This window comes from Eurosta solidaginis, chromosome 1 (assembly GCF_040869045.1).
Source record: "Eurosta solidaginis isolate ZX-2024a chromosome 1, ASM4086904v1, whole genome shotgun sequence".
NCBI lineage: Eukaryota > Metazoa > Arthropoda > Insecta > Diptera > Tephritidae > Eurosta > Eurosta solidaginis.
Window position 1 is genome coordinate 173,493,915 of NC_090319.1, and position 13,700 is coordinate 173,507,614.

General features: G+C 39.3%; 1 pseudogene; it reads right to left on the bottom strand.

The window, feature by feature from the left end:
• Positions 1–393: 393 nt before the first annotated feature.
• On the bottom strand, positions 394–11,705 carry LOC137238660 (1-aminocyclopropane-1-carboxylate oxidase-like; annotated as a pseudogene).
• Between the last annotated feature and the right edge of the window lie 1,995 nt (positions 11,706–13,700).

Sequence of the window (13,700 nt, forward strand, 5' to 3'; positions counted from 1 at the left end):
TCAGTAGGCATTCCACCAGAAAGTATTGTAACAGGTTTCGCCACTTTGAGACGTTTTTAATAAATCGACTTTGTAAATAAGTACATGTTTCACTACGCGTTCTTTAAAAGTTTTTGCATGAGGGCTAACAATAGATCGGTTTAGTTGGCCAAGTACATATGGAACCATCTTTATACGACGAAACAAAATATTGGCCTTCATAATGCTAAGCTACCGATTTAACATGTTCATTAGCTTGCCAGCGTGGTTCTACACGTTTACCTTTAAGGTCACACGGGACCAGAATTCTACATTTAACAGCAATAAGTAGCCCTTTTTTTTGTGGTTTGTGTATGTTTGTGAATAATAAGTGCGAAGTTTGGTGGTCATAAGTCTCACGAAATCTCCTCTGTATTAACTGGTATGCGTTGCAAACCTTCTCTTTTTCGAAGAACGGTGTCTAAGCCGGCTTCGTTGCAGGGTAGGCAAGGCAGGTAGCGAAATCAGCGTCAAATTATCCGGATGGCAGAAGAAGGCAATAGAGTGACGACCACGAGTGCGTATATGAGGCTGCTCTGGTATCACAACGCGGTGTTCCAAAGCCAGGTAACTGACCAACACGTTGCCATTTTTCACTACCAGATAATTTAACTTCCAATCCTCCTGAATCCTGCGCTAACAATGTAAATCTGCCATAATCTGTATGAGCACCACAACGTATTATTTCACCATTGGGTAAGTGTCGTTCTGCGATGAGATCATTCTCAGTTTTTCATCAAACTCATTAACTTCATCACGAGGATTTGTTTCGGGCGGAAGTCTGGTTTATCTGATAAACAGCGTTGATAACTATAACTACAATTGCCTTTTATTTCATTTCATTTATTCAGAGAATGTACATTAGTACAGTAAGACAAATTGTCTTTTGTAGTACAACAAACATAATTCATAACGACTAAAGGGAATCATATTACAAAAACTCAATATAACGTAAAGTAAGTCAGAATATTTAAGTACATGTTACCGATATGGAAAAATAAATAAATATATGAATTAAAATATGTATGATTAAAAAAAATATGTATGTTTGTATATAAATAAATAAATAAAAGATGCTAGATAGCAAGCATATAAAAACAATACTACAAAACTTTAGATTTTTAATTTTTTAAATTTTGGTTAAATTAGATTAAGATAAAATAAAAATAAAGTAAATGCCCAGTTTAAGTTTGTTGACTAGAAAAATAACTGAAAATAATATGTTTGTAGTTGCTTTGGTTTACATTATTCCTAATTGCAGCTGAGATAGAGTTACAAATACGTACGGTGTTGACGAAAAACAGCCTTGTCGAGGCAACGAAGTTCAAGTTAGGCACAACTAGATTACTCGTCCTGGGAGACCTAGTGAATGTCAGTTTCTCGAAAAGATATGCTGGTGATTTTGTGACAATCAAGCGGTACAAAAAAATCACACTTTTAGCTTTTTGGTAGTCAAATATGTTACATCCTAATAGTTTGGACCTCCATGCCGAAATATGGTCGAACTTTCGTAACCCGAAAACGTAACGAGTTACATGATTAAAGGCGACCTCAACTTTGTGTGCAGAACATGAGTCCAACTTGTTATAAACGATCTCTGAATACTTTATTATTGGCAAAAGAAGCTGTAGGGCCAGTTTTCTTCTAATATGCGCAGGTGTGAAAGGTGCTGATTGCCTAAGATTGCGCAAAGTGGTAAACACTTTACCCATGACTGTATTGATATGGTCTTCACAAGGTAGATTAGAGTTGATAACGATACCCAAATTTTTAATTCTAGAAACAATTTGTAAAGCCGAGGCAAGGACATCAACGGACCTATTCTTCGAAATGGGCAAGATGAACGATTTAGTTGCATTAAGGCAGAGACCATTATTATTGGCCCAGCTCTGTACTAACAATAAATCAATATTTACTTTAAGACAGAGGTTGGCTACGTCCGTGAAATTACCAGACAAATATAACTATATGTCATCTGCATATGCGTGCATTTTCATGTGCTGACAAACCGAAAAAATATCGTTTACGAAAATACTGAATAACAAAGGCCCAAGAATGGAACCCTGCGGAACACCTCGGGGTAGGTGTTTGATCCCCGATAATTCGCAACCAGTATTAACGAGTTAAGATCTTCCTGTTAAGTAACCCTCCATTACCTTCAAAGCACTGTTAGCAAATCCAAAATATGTTTTAAGTTTATAAGAAAGTAACGCATGGTCAACAGCATTAAAAGCTTTAGATAAATCTAATAGACAAAGCAGAGTTAGTTGGTTTTTATCAAAAGGTTTGCGTATTTCATCAAGAATTTTAAGTAGTGCCGTTGTACAACTATGCTTGGCTCTAAAGCCCGATTGGTGCGGTGATAAGAGGTTATTTCTAGAAATGTGCAAAATTATTTGTTCTGCTAGCAGCCTTTCAAAAACATTCAACAGCGCGGGCAATATGCTAATGGGTCGATAATCACAGACCGAGTTTGCAAGCCGTTTCTTCGGGACGGGTCTTACCGTAGCACATTTCCACGAATCAGGAAACCGAGAAGTTGTGATACAATAGTTGATGATGTATGTGAAGGTACTCAGTATAAATGGTAGCATAATTTTTACAAATTTTATTGGTATACAATCAACCCCGATGGAATTGGATTTAACTTTAAGTAAGCACCTTACCACGTCGCATTCGGATACTGCCCTGAACTAAAAATTTTCTCCATAGTAGCGCCCATAAGCATTTGGAAAAAGTGCAGTAGGACTTACAGCGCCCGCATGACTACTCACAAAGGCATCATTAAGGGTGTCAACATTTAGTTCGCATACATGTTTGTCCCTTCCATATACTCGCAAGCTTTTTAGATTACGCCAAAGAGTTTTTGGAGGTAGCGAAGTGTTTAGCCTTGAGGTAAAAAATCTACTTTTTTCGTTTCTTATTATCTTAGTAGCGATATTTCTGACAGCTTTATAGGCAAGCCATGCAACATTACTTTTACCCCTCCTCCACGATTGGTATGCCCTACTTCGTGCTTTAATTGCCGCTTGAACTTGGCCATTAAGCCACGGACACGAAACATTTCTAGGTCTACTTCAGCGAATAGGCACATGTATGTTAAGGGCATTAACGAATTTGCTGTTAAGAAACTCAAGTTTTTCATCAGCAAAAACTAGTAACCAACAATCACTCCAATTAACACAGGACAAATCAGAACACAGAGCATTATAGTCAAGTAAGCGGTAGTCCCTAAAACTAAAGGTACTACCAGTATCACAGCGGTTAAATTGTATATCTAAGGAACAAAATATAAGGTAATGGTCTGATAAAAATGGCATCTGGTCAAATTTTAAAACTATTGAGGGGTCAGAAACAATAAAATAATCCAGAAGACTAGGACAACAATAAACACCAAACCTGGTTGGCACATTGTTATTGACAACACTTAGACCAGCACCAGATACATAATTTAACATACTATTATTATATGAGTCACGAACAAGCAGATTAACATTGAAGTCTCCACAAACTATTAAGCTGTCATAGTCTACAAGATACCGAGACAACGCAGCAAATAACATATCAGGGCTGTTGGTTTTGTGGGGACTATAAACCCAAGATACAAGGACTTTCGTAGACAAATCGTGCACCTCAACAAACAAATATTCAATGCTCGAATCCACCGACTTGCAAATGAGTTTCACGTTAATGTGACTCCTACAATAAACTGCTACGTCACCTCCTTTCCTACACACCCTATCATTTCGAAACAATTTGTAGTTATTAATATTAAAGTGCCTATCATCAAGATCCTCAATAAGCCACGTCTCCGACATGCAAATGACATCAACACATGAGTTTTCAAACACATATCTTATAAAATCTACTTTCTCATCATTTAAGCTTCTGGCATTAAAATGCACTATATTAACACCATTGCTTCGCTGATATAATATGTTTATCATGGCAAGACTGCTGTCGGCCGCACCACACAACTTGCTGCTAAGGGTCATAACGAGTAATGTAAACAAAAGCAACCATACAAACAAACAAAGTCACGAAAGAGAAAACAGGCGAAAAGAAAAAACAAAAATTAAGATTAAAGAAACTTAAAGGGACCATTTTTACATGTAGGAAAATACGGGATATATATATGCATAAACAAATATAATGTAAACATACAATAGTTAAAATTAAGTAAAATAAACTGCATGTGCATACGGCTGATAGTCAGCAGTAAAGTTTTAAATCATCATTCGTTGATATTTTCACCGCTACGGACTCTTTGGTAACTCTTTCAAACACCTCACCACGAAGTGTAAATAGAGAGAAAAATTTGCCTGCGCGTCTCAGCTTGATAGCTTCTTGAAGCAGCTTTCTATTTTCTCGTGATACGCTCTCATATATTCTAAATTGGCCATCAATACCAAGCGGAGCAAGAGAGATATAAGATTTTGTCCGCTTTCGATGTTCACTAAATGCTCGCAGCATACGATTTCGATCCATCGGACTATAAAATTTTATTATTATTGCACTGTCTGCATTTGTTGAAATCATTCTTTTCCGCAGTATCCTCTATGATAGGTGGATAGTAGAGTAGACGTAGTGTAGACTCGTTATCCTGTCCGCCAGACAACATATGTGAGTGTTTCTCAAGAAAAAATTATTGTGGTATATCAAGCGATACGGCAAGTGCTTGAAGTTCGAAACGTGCAAGTGGTTTGAAATCTTGTGCCAAAGACGAAATGTGTTCCGCAAATCCGGGTAATGGTTCTGCGGGTAGATTTTTAGCATTTAATGTGCAAATATTAAATGCATGACGGAGTTCTGGTATTTTACCATGGAAACGTTCCATACCTGGACGTATGTACCCATGGTTGTCTTCACAGCTGCTCCTTCACGTCGGTGGGTATATCAACAAAATCATCCAGATGGTTCCAAGCGGTTTTTAACTTTTCATCGGAAATTCCATGATTTACGAGCAAACATAATCCTTTCTCGTTAAGGCATTTTTGCAATTGATGTCCAACACGATGTACCACGGTGCTTCTTCAGTCCCGCAATGTGCAAGATCAATTATCGGTATTAGACCCTTGGTTAGCAATGTATCCACTTTATCATCATTTGTTTTTGATTGCGAAAATGTGTTGTTTATCGCTATCAATGTTAGTGCTTGAGTTGGTTCTTGGGAGAAGATGAAAATACATACATGTGTAAGTATCTGTTTTATTCAAAGCGCTTGAGTAATTATATAAGTAGTAAACAGATAATATCGCTGTTGGTATAAAACTTGGAAAAGTTGATTTTTATTTTGCTGGTTATGCCGTATTTTGCCTTTGTTGAATATCAAATGATATGGAGGTTTAAAAATAAAGTTTCAACGTCGGCAGTATATTGCATTTACCTACTTTTTAGTTCGATAATTTCTGCACAGACCTACATATGTATATGTATTAGAGGTTTACGCCGATCGCTTTATCGCCTACGCCGGTGTTCTTACTTTAAAAAGCTTGATTTTTCTATTTAAAAAATAATATTTAGGAAAGGTTTTGTTTGTACGTATTTAAGGAAATCAACGTGTTGGCCATTTCGGAAAGATCCGGGGTTTTTGCCTCAAGATCTCGCAGACCGTTAACAAATTTTCAGGAGTAGCTCCTTGCGGAGGGATTGTCTCTCGTTCACTTACTCCAGAGAGGCTTCGAACCCAACTCCGGTCTTTGGAATTGGTAATGCTGCGTCTGCTGAATAGAAATAGAGATACATAAAATAGCCACACTTTTGTCGGCATATATCGTGCAAAGCGTAGTTTCACCTAGGGTTAACTCCTTATAATCGTCGCGAACACAATTTCTTTAAATCATTTGTGGCTCCTTGGCGGTCACGCACAAAGGCGACTTACGGTTGCTATTAATGGTCTATTAATACTCATCACTCTCGTAGCAGAGGGCGCCTCCAGTGTTTTCGGCTGTTTTTAAGAGCTACAATTCCCGTTTGTAGGAAAAATTAAACGGAGCACGACGCGAATTGAAAGAGAAGCTCGGCCTTAGATCTCTTCGGAGGTTATCGCGCCTTACATTTTTTTTTTTTTTCAATTCCCGATGTGCGAACAGTAGCAATACCTACAACCAGTCGCTACCGCGCCTCCTGACCTTCACACCATATGCCAATACAGAAGCTATAGGACTGCGACTTTGAACTCATACCTTCGTCGACTTCACTTTCCTAGAAGCTCTAGGTGTAGCCCCGAAGACTTTCCAACGGATGCTTTTGTCGCGCTATGCTGCCGAGCTACACCAGAGGAAACATCGTAGATATTAAAAAAAAAAACCTAGCGCAATGTTATTTTGAGCAGTCGGATGGAAAAACAACCACCAATAAACCAAAGAAGGAATAACACAAAGGCTGCGAAAACCACAACATCCAAAGAGAGGACGGAGAGAATGGCAGCGCTTTGCTTTTTTTAATAACTTCTATATATTGTATTTATATGTGTATAATTTTTGTTATATGCGCCAGCGAATTTATTGTATTTTTGCGAGGAGAATTTAGTGTTTACCGCCCACACGTTTGGGGTCTGATTTTATTTTTGCACTAAACTTTCGGTGCATGTTTGTTCTTTTGATTTTTTTTTCTTCACAAATTTTTTACACAAATCGTTTGTGAACTCAGGCCCGATAAATTTGATTTTTGAGATAGCCTTCCCTTACTTTTGGGGAATTTTGAATTTAGATTTCTGCTTGTTAGTTGCACCAACTTCTAGGCCTTGTAGATTACCACAGCTCAAAGCAAAAAAAAAAAAACAAAAAAAAGCGTTGAGGAACAAACCAACAAAATAATTAAAAGTAGCTTTTAAATCGCAGTTTATATAAATAAACACGTATACATATCTATACATATATATATATGCATTTTGTAAAACACTTTTTTAAGCCAGAAGGCTCATTCCACTGGGCAAATATATATAATTTATTATCACGATCTACTTCACTACTATTTACTTAGTTAATCACTTACAATTATTATTTAAATGGTTCCGGAACCAAGTTACATACATGTTTTTTTTGGACCACGTAGTAATTGGGCTACGGCGTTTCAGCCCATGACCGCGTGACTAAAAGCGGAAACTCATCCAAAGTAGCTCCTCTCTATAATACATCTCGTTAGGCATTGGAAGGCAGATCTCTTTACTATCTGTCCTTATCCATCGTTAGGTAAATACATAGGTCTTTTATTGTAACTTTTCAGCACGGCTCTCCGAGATGCGGCGCCTCATCGAGGGATAAAGACAATAATACACCACGTTTACCTATTTAGTACAGGCCGTTTTTTTTGCGTGCCTATGTATATTCTTTTGCTTTGGTTTGCTATTTTTTTGCAACTGCTTGGGAAAGGGAGAGGAATTAGGTTGGATTGGGAGAAGCCTACAGCAACGGCCATGGTTATAGAACCACGTAAATGAACGGACGATAAGAATCGCGAATATTAATATTCTTTATATAATTCTTTTTACACATTTTTTTTGCGGTCATTTTTATATATCTATATTGAAATTTAATGTTAACGTAGCAGTTTTTCTTTGAATTAAAGCACATTTTGCAGAAAGATTTTTTTGGTAACAATTGATGTAAATTAGAAAATACCTTTGAGCTATTTTAAGCATAAACTTGAAATCTGGGTTGAATTTTCATTACACAACTTTTAGAGGTGTAGGCACTTAGACGTAAGAATCATAAATTTTTTTGGATTTTTTTATTCACTAACTGCAATAAACATAAGTACGTTTATAACGTTTAGAAAAAAAAAAATCGAGTTGGATTATTCCTATTCTTCGGTATTTTCTTTGGGTTAATGGGTTGAAATACCACTATGAGTAGATAGGATTCCCTTTCTGTTTGGTGTAGGCGCTGTGCAGGTGCGGAAGAGGGGGCGTGGGTATGTCGACTGACATGGACCAATGTGAGGGTAACTAGGGACTTCTTAGACTTTTGACGGACTGACTAGTGTCAGCCTAAGGGGGCTTCGCTCGGGATAAGGCGTCATAGCGAAGTCCAAAGCTACATTCTATATGTAGAAGAGGGAGGGCAGACTCCACCTGACCTGGACGGTCCTTCTCTTCCCTATCACCTTGTCTATCTCTCACCCTATCTCTATATGAACACACAGGCGTGAATCCCTCTATTTTTGTTCACGGGTACTGTAGGCGAGGGCGGTGGAAAAGACCGCCTCCAACCGACGAGCTAGCCAGGGCTCGCAAGCATGCCTGCTTGCCACCGTTCCTCACCTCAAAAACTGGCAGTACCGTAACAATGGCGTCCAACGAGTAGCCCAAATCTTTTCATTTCTTTTAGCATGATTTTCTGTTTCTCGTTCTTTTTACTTTTCGTCTTCTTGAATAGCTTCTTTCATCTCTACCTCTAAGTCTATTTCATTGGCTATCTATCTAATGCTTCCTTTCCTATCTTTTAGTTTTTTTGACTTGTTAGGGTTATAGTAGCAACGCAGTTTGGACCAGTCAAAACTGTTAGTGCTGCTATAACGAAAAGGGGGGTATATCTGCCTGGCATTGGGAGTACCTTGCCAAAGCTTCAACGTTTTTGCAAGTGGAATCCTAATGCCTTACTGGTACTAAATGGGGGATTATTTTGAGAGTTTTGTTTGTGCTTAGTCGGCCACTGCTCAAGCTACCGTGGATTCAGTCCAGCATTGCGTGCACGTGAGGTTTGCAGTGAGTCGACACAATGGGGAAAGGGGTGTAATGGGTAATGGGAGAATGTGGCTACCAGATTCGGTCTCAGGAATCGAACACTGTTGTGCCACATTCGACACTGGGGGAAATTTAGCTGACTGTGACGGATGACAAACATACATACTCAGCATACCCACTACGACCTAGTTAAGGTGCAACGCCGTAAATACACCAAATGATTTTTATGCACATTTCGTCTCAAGTTTTGTTTTGTATAAGAAGAGGACCAAGTTAATACTGTCTTGAACACCTTTTTAACATACATGCTATGTATATAATACCACACGTATATTCATTTTGAGATACATATATTATTGTTTGGAAAATCCCTCCATGCACATTTATATTTTTAAATTTATATAAATACATATTTATATTCATATCTTTTTTGAAATAAATATATTCATAATTTTTCAGTACATACTAAACACACATATGTTTCATTAGTTCACATTATTTATCTGGATCTTTTTTGCTTAGTTTTATTTTTTTGCAATAAAAACGGAATTAATTGCGTGTTAATTTTTTTATACGTAATTTCACACAAAAAAAATCAATTAATTATCTTTTTAAGTTTTGTTAAATCTTAAGAAAACCCTTTCGTTCACATGCATTTTTAACACATATAGCCATTGCAACTAATTTCAGTATTTGCATAGTTTAATATTTAGAAATATATCGAATTATTTTCGTCACTTACACTCTTTTTTAAAGTTTGGCAAAGTTCCAAACTAAATCATAATTAGGCTACACTTAGTTTTAATGGTATTTTGTTAATTTTTTATTTTTTTTACTTTTTTATTGAAATTCCCATAAATTTAAGTTTAACTTGAATTAGTACACATATATACATTATTTATAATTAAATCTTGGAATATTCCTTTTTTTCTTTTTATTGTATTAATTTTATATTTTTTTTAGTTCGCAAATGTTTGGAATTTTTTTATTTTTAAATTTATACTTAGTTGTTATACTTTTTTTTTACCTTATTGAATCCTTTTGTTTTCAAATTCGACTGGACTTTTTTTGAAGTTTTTTTGCACTATTTGCCTTCGAATTTAAGGTACTGAATTTATTTTGGATAAATTTTCGAAGTTTTATTTAGTTGCGTAGTTTACTAATTATTAATTTTTTCTTTTATCACTGCATTTGATACATAGTCGAATATCTTTGCTAAGGTTTCGAGTTACTTTTATTAGCAATAGGTGCAACGTTATTTTATTTTGTTTTGCACCAAACCAACCAATTTCGGTGTTGATAAGTTCGGCTTGTGAGCCCAGGTGTGCCAAATTTCCCTCGCTCGTACGTTTGTGTGAGTGAATGGAGGAGGGAGGCAACCCAGATAGAGTTACGACTATTAAATATGCAGGATGGACAGCCAGAGTATTCAGGAGCTGGTGGTTCGAACTCCTCAGGAAACTGTCGACGGCACCGAACAGCTAGAGCGGATGATAGAGATGATGGCTACACAAAACCAAGTTATGGCGCAGTACATTAACGCGGCTCGTGACCTGAGGACCGACGTTTCGCACCTCAGCAACCGTATGGGGGACTTGGACGTTTCGGCTCAAGCGCTGAATCAGCAAGCCGCTAACGCATCCACTCCACAAGGGGCAAAAGATAGGGGCCAAAACAGGAATAATGCCGAAGCTGCCACGGGTCAGGGCAGAAATAGGGAGCCTGCGCACCCATATTGGAGGAAGATCGACCTATACAAGTGGCACGTCAAGTTCGATGGGTCTGCTAAGGGGATCACCGTGGAAAGCTTTTTATTTAGAATATAGAAGTTAAGGGCTCAGTATGACATCTCTTCACTGATTTCCATTATCTCGTGACAGGCTCTGCGCTTAAGTGGTATGGGCAGGTTCTTGAGGACCATTCCGACGACCCTGCTTTTGGCTACTTCGAGCTTGGGGCAGAGCTGTTGGCGCACTTTAAAACCGCTGAGTCTAATTACGAGATAATCAGGGAAATCATGGAGAGGAAGCAGTCGGGTCAAGAGAGTTTTGATGATTTTTATGGCGAGGTTCACGACTTGACGTTCAGGCTGAAGCAGAAAATTCCGGAAAAGGAGCTGGTGGGTATAATTAAAGGAAATTTGAAGCCATATCTGGCAAACTTGACATTCGCCGCGAAAATGGAGACATTGGATGATATGAAGACAGAGTGTAGACGTGCGGAACGCCTGATTAAAGAAAATAGGAGTAGGTCGGCAAGGGCATCAACGAGGTGGTATTCTCCGTGGAACAAGTTGAGGGTGAAGGAGTTGGGGGAAGCTCGTCGAGGCGCTCGACAACCCATCCAAACAAAGACTAGGGTTTAACCAATCGCATAACGCTAATAATCCTGAGCCTTTTCCCACTAATGGTTGTACGTCTACTGGAACTACTTCCACGAACGGTCCCAAATCCGCCGTTAACTCATTCTGTACGTCTCCGTTCCATTTAATGTTGTGTGTTTCATGTGGTATGCCTGTGAATTATTTTGTTGTGAATCCGTCTGAGGTGTTGAAGGAAAATAGGTGTAAGTCTTGCTTTCACAGTATGGTTTGTTTTGCGTGTGGAAGTGACACTTCTTTTTGTGTTTTTAAGCCCGGAAAGGGAAACCCCACACTGGCGGAGATTTCCGGGACCTCTAGCCAGAAACAGGCGGCACCGGAAACCAACCGGAATACAGGGTTCTGAAAAGGGACAGAACCGTTCGGGGTACAGAGGAAGTAGGATCTAGGTATTGACTTCTGGCAAGCGTTTGACTTGAGCCTTGTGAGTAGGGGATTGATGCCGCGTTCGAAACAGGTTGCCGTTGCAGAAATTGTGCCCGTCGAGGGTGACTTGTCGTTTAATGCGGTGCAACATACGTTAACGCCAGAAGAAAGTGTAGTCTTGGAGAGAGTGAAAGCAAAGTTTCCCTCCTTTGCTGTATTAAGATTAGGACGCACCGATGTAGAAGAACACGTCATTGAAGTAGTAAATGAGAACCTACCAGTTAAACAGAGACACTACCCAATATCCCCGGCGATACAGAAACTGGTATATCATGAGCTAGATAGGATGATCGAGATGGGAGTTATAGGGGAAAGCAACAGTATTTGGAGTTCTCCCGTCTCATTAGTGATTAAGAGAACGAAGAACCGGCTTTGTTTAGACGCGAGAGAAGTGGATGAACGTACGGTTAAAGATGCTTACCCGCTTCCCCACATTGAGGGTGTCCTTAGCCGCTTGCAAAATACCCGCTTCATCTCCGCGATAGATATTAAGGACGCATTTTGGCAAATATGCCTGGAGAAAAAGTCCAGAGAAAAGACAGCTTTTACTGTGCCAGGAAGACCCCTTTTGTCTTTGCAACGCCGCGCAAAGAATGTGCAGGTTAATGGACAAGGTCATACCCGCTTCGTTACGTGAATGTGTTTTTGTGTATTTAGATGACTTGTTAGTGTGTTCTGAGAATTTTTCGTCTCATTTGTTTTTGTTATAAAAGGTCGCTCGGTGCTTGCGAGAAGCAAAATTAACAGTTAACCTGGGCTATGTAGTCGGAGACGGATTCATCCTTTCTGATGCCCATAAGGTGGCAGCGGTGAGGGATTTTCCCGAACCCAAAACGACGAAACAATTACGATGGTTCCTGGGGAAGTGCGGCTGGTACCGTAGATTTACCCAGGACTATGCGACTATTGCAGCACCGCTGCACGACTGCCTCCAAAAGGACAAGATTAAGCGATTTACAATGACCGATGACGCACGGAAGTCCTTTGGTCGACTAAATCAAAGCTTGATTACTGCCCCTGTACTGACGCATCCAGACTTTTCCAAACATTTTTACATCCAATGTGATGCGTCGATGGACGGAGTGGGTGGGGTTTTGTTTCAATTAGAGCTCAATAAAGCTCAAAAGAATTATAGCATCACCGAACTTGAGTGTTATGCCGCTATCGTTAGTGTAAAACGATTCAGACCCTACGTAGAAGGACTTCCGTTCACCATAATTACTGACCATGCCAGCCTTAAATGGCTGATGAACCAAAAGGACTATCAGGCAGACTGGCACGATGGAGCCTAAAACTCCAAGCGTACGACTTCGACATCCAACACCGGAAAGCTTCGCAAAATGTGGTGCCCGACACCTTGTTGAGGATGAATATGGAGGAACTGAGCTTGGGTAAACGGAATGTCGAAGTCTGCCTCGACTCACCTTGCTTTAAATCGGACGAATACCTGGAACTTATAAAGACTGTCGACGGAAACAAGGACAGACTACCTGACCTGTGTACCTCGGACGGTTATGATTATCGACGAACGAAATTTTCCCGGGGAGACGACCTTCAATCGGACCAGGCGTGGAATCTCTGGGTTCCGTCGGAATTGAGAGCGGGGTTAGTGGAATCCGCCCACAGCTCGCCATCTGTTGGCTACGGAGGTATCCATAAAATCCTAGCACGAATCCGCGAGAAATACTACTGGCCAAGGATGGTGACATACAAAAATTTGTGAAAGAATGTGATATTTGTAAGGGAAATAAAACTCTTAATAATTTTCATAAGCCAATGATGGGAAAAGAGCATATCACCGAAAGGCCTTTTCAACGTGTGTTTATAGATTTTATGGGTCCGTACCCACGTACTTTTGATGGCAATGTTTATGTGTTTGTATGTCTTGACCACTTTTCGAAATTTGTGTTTCTGAAACCCATGAAGAAGGCGACTTCAGCGGATTCGTAAGGTTTTTAGAGCGCGACGTCTTTCATGTCTTCGGTGTCCCTGAATACCTCCACTCGGATAATGGGAAGCAATTTGTTTCTGAGTTATTTTCAAAGTTCTTGGAAAAATACGGAACAAAGTATATAAGGACAGCATTTTATTCACCACAGGGCAACGCCGCCGAAAGAGTCAATAGATCAGTTCTTCAGATAATTAGGTCCTTCATAAATGAGAATCTGCGTAATTACGACAAATGCATCA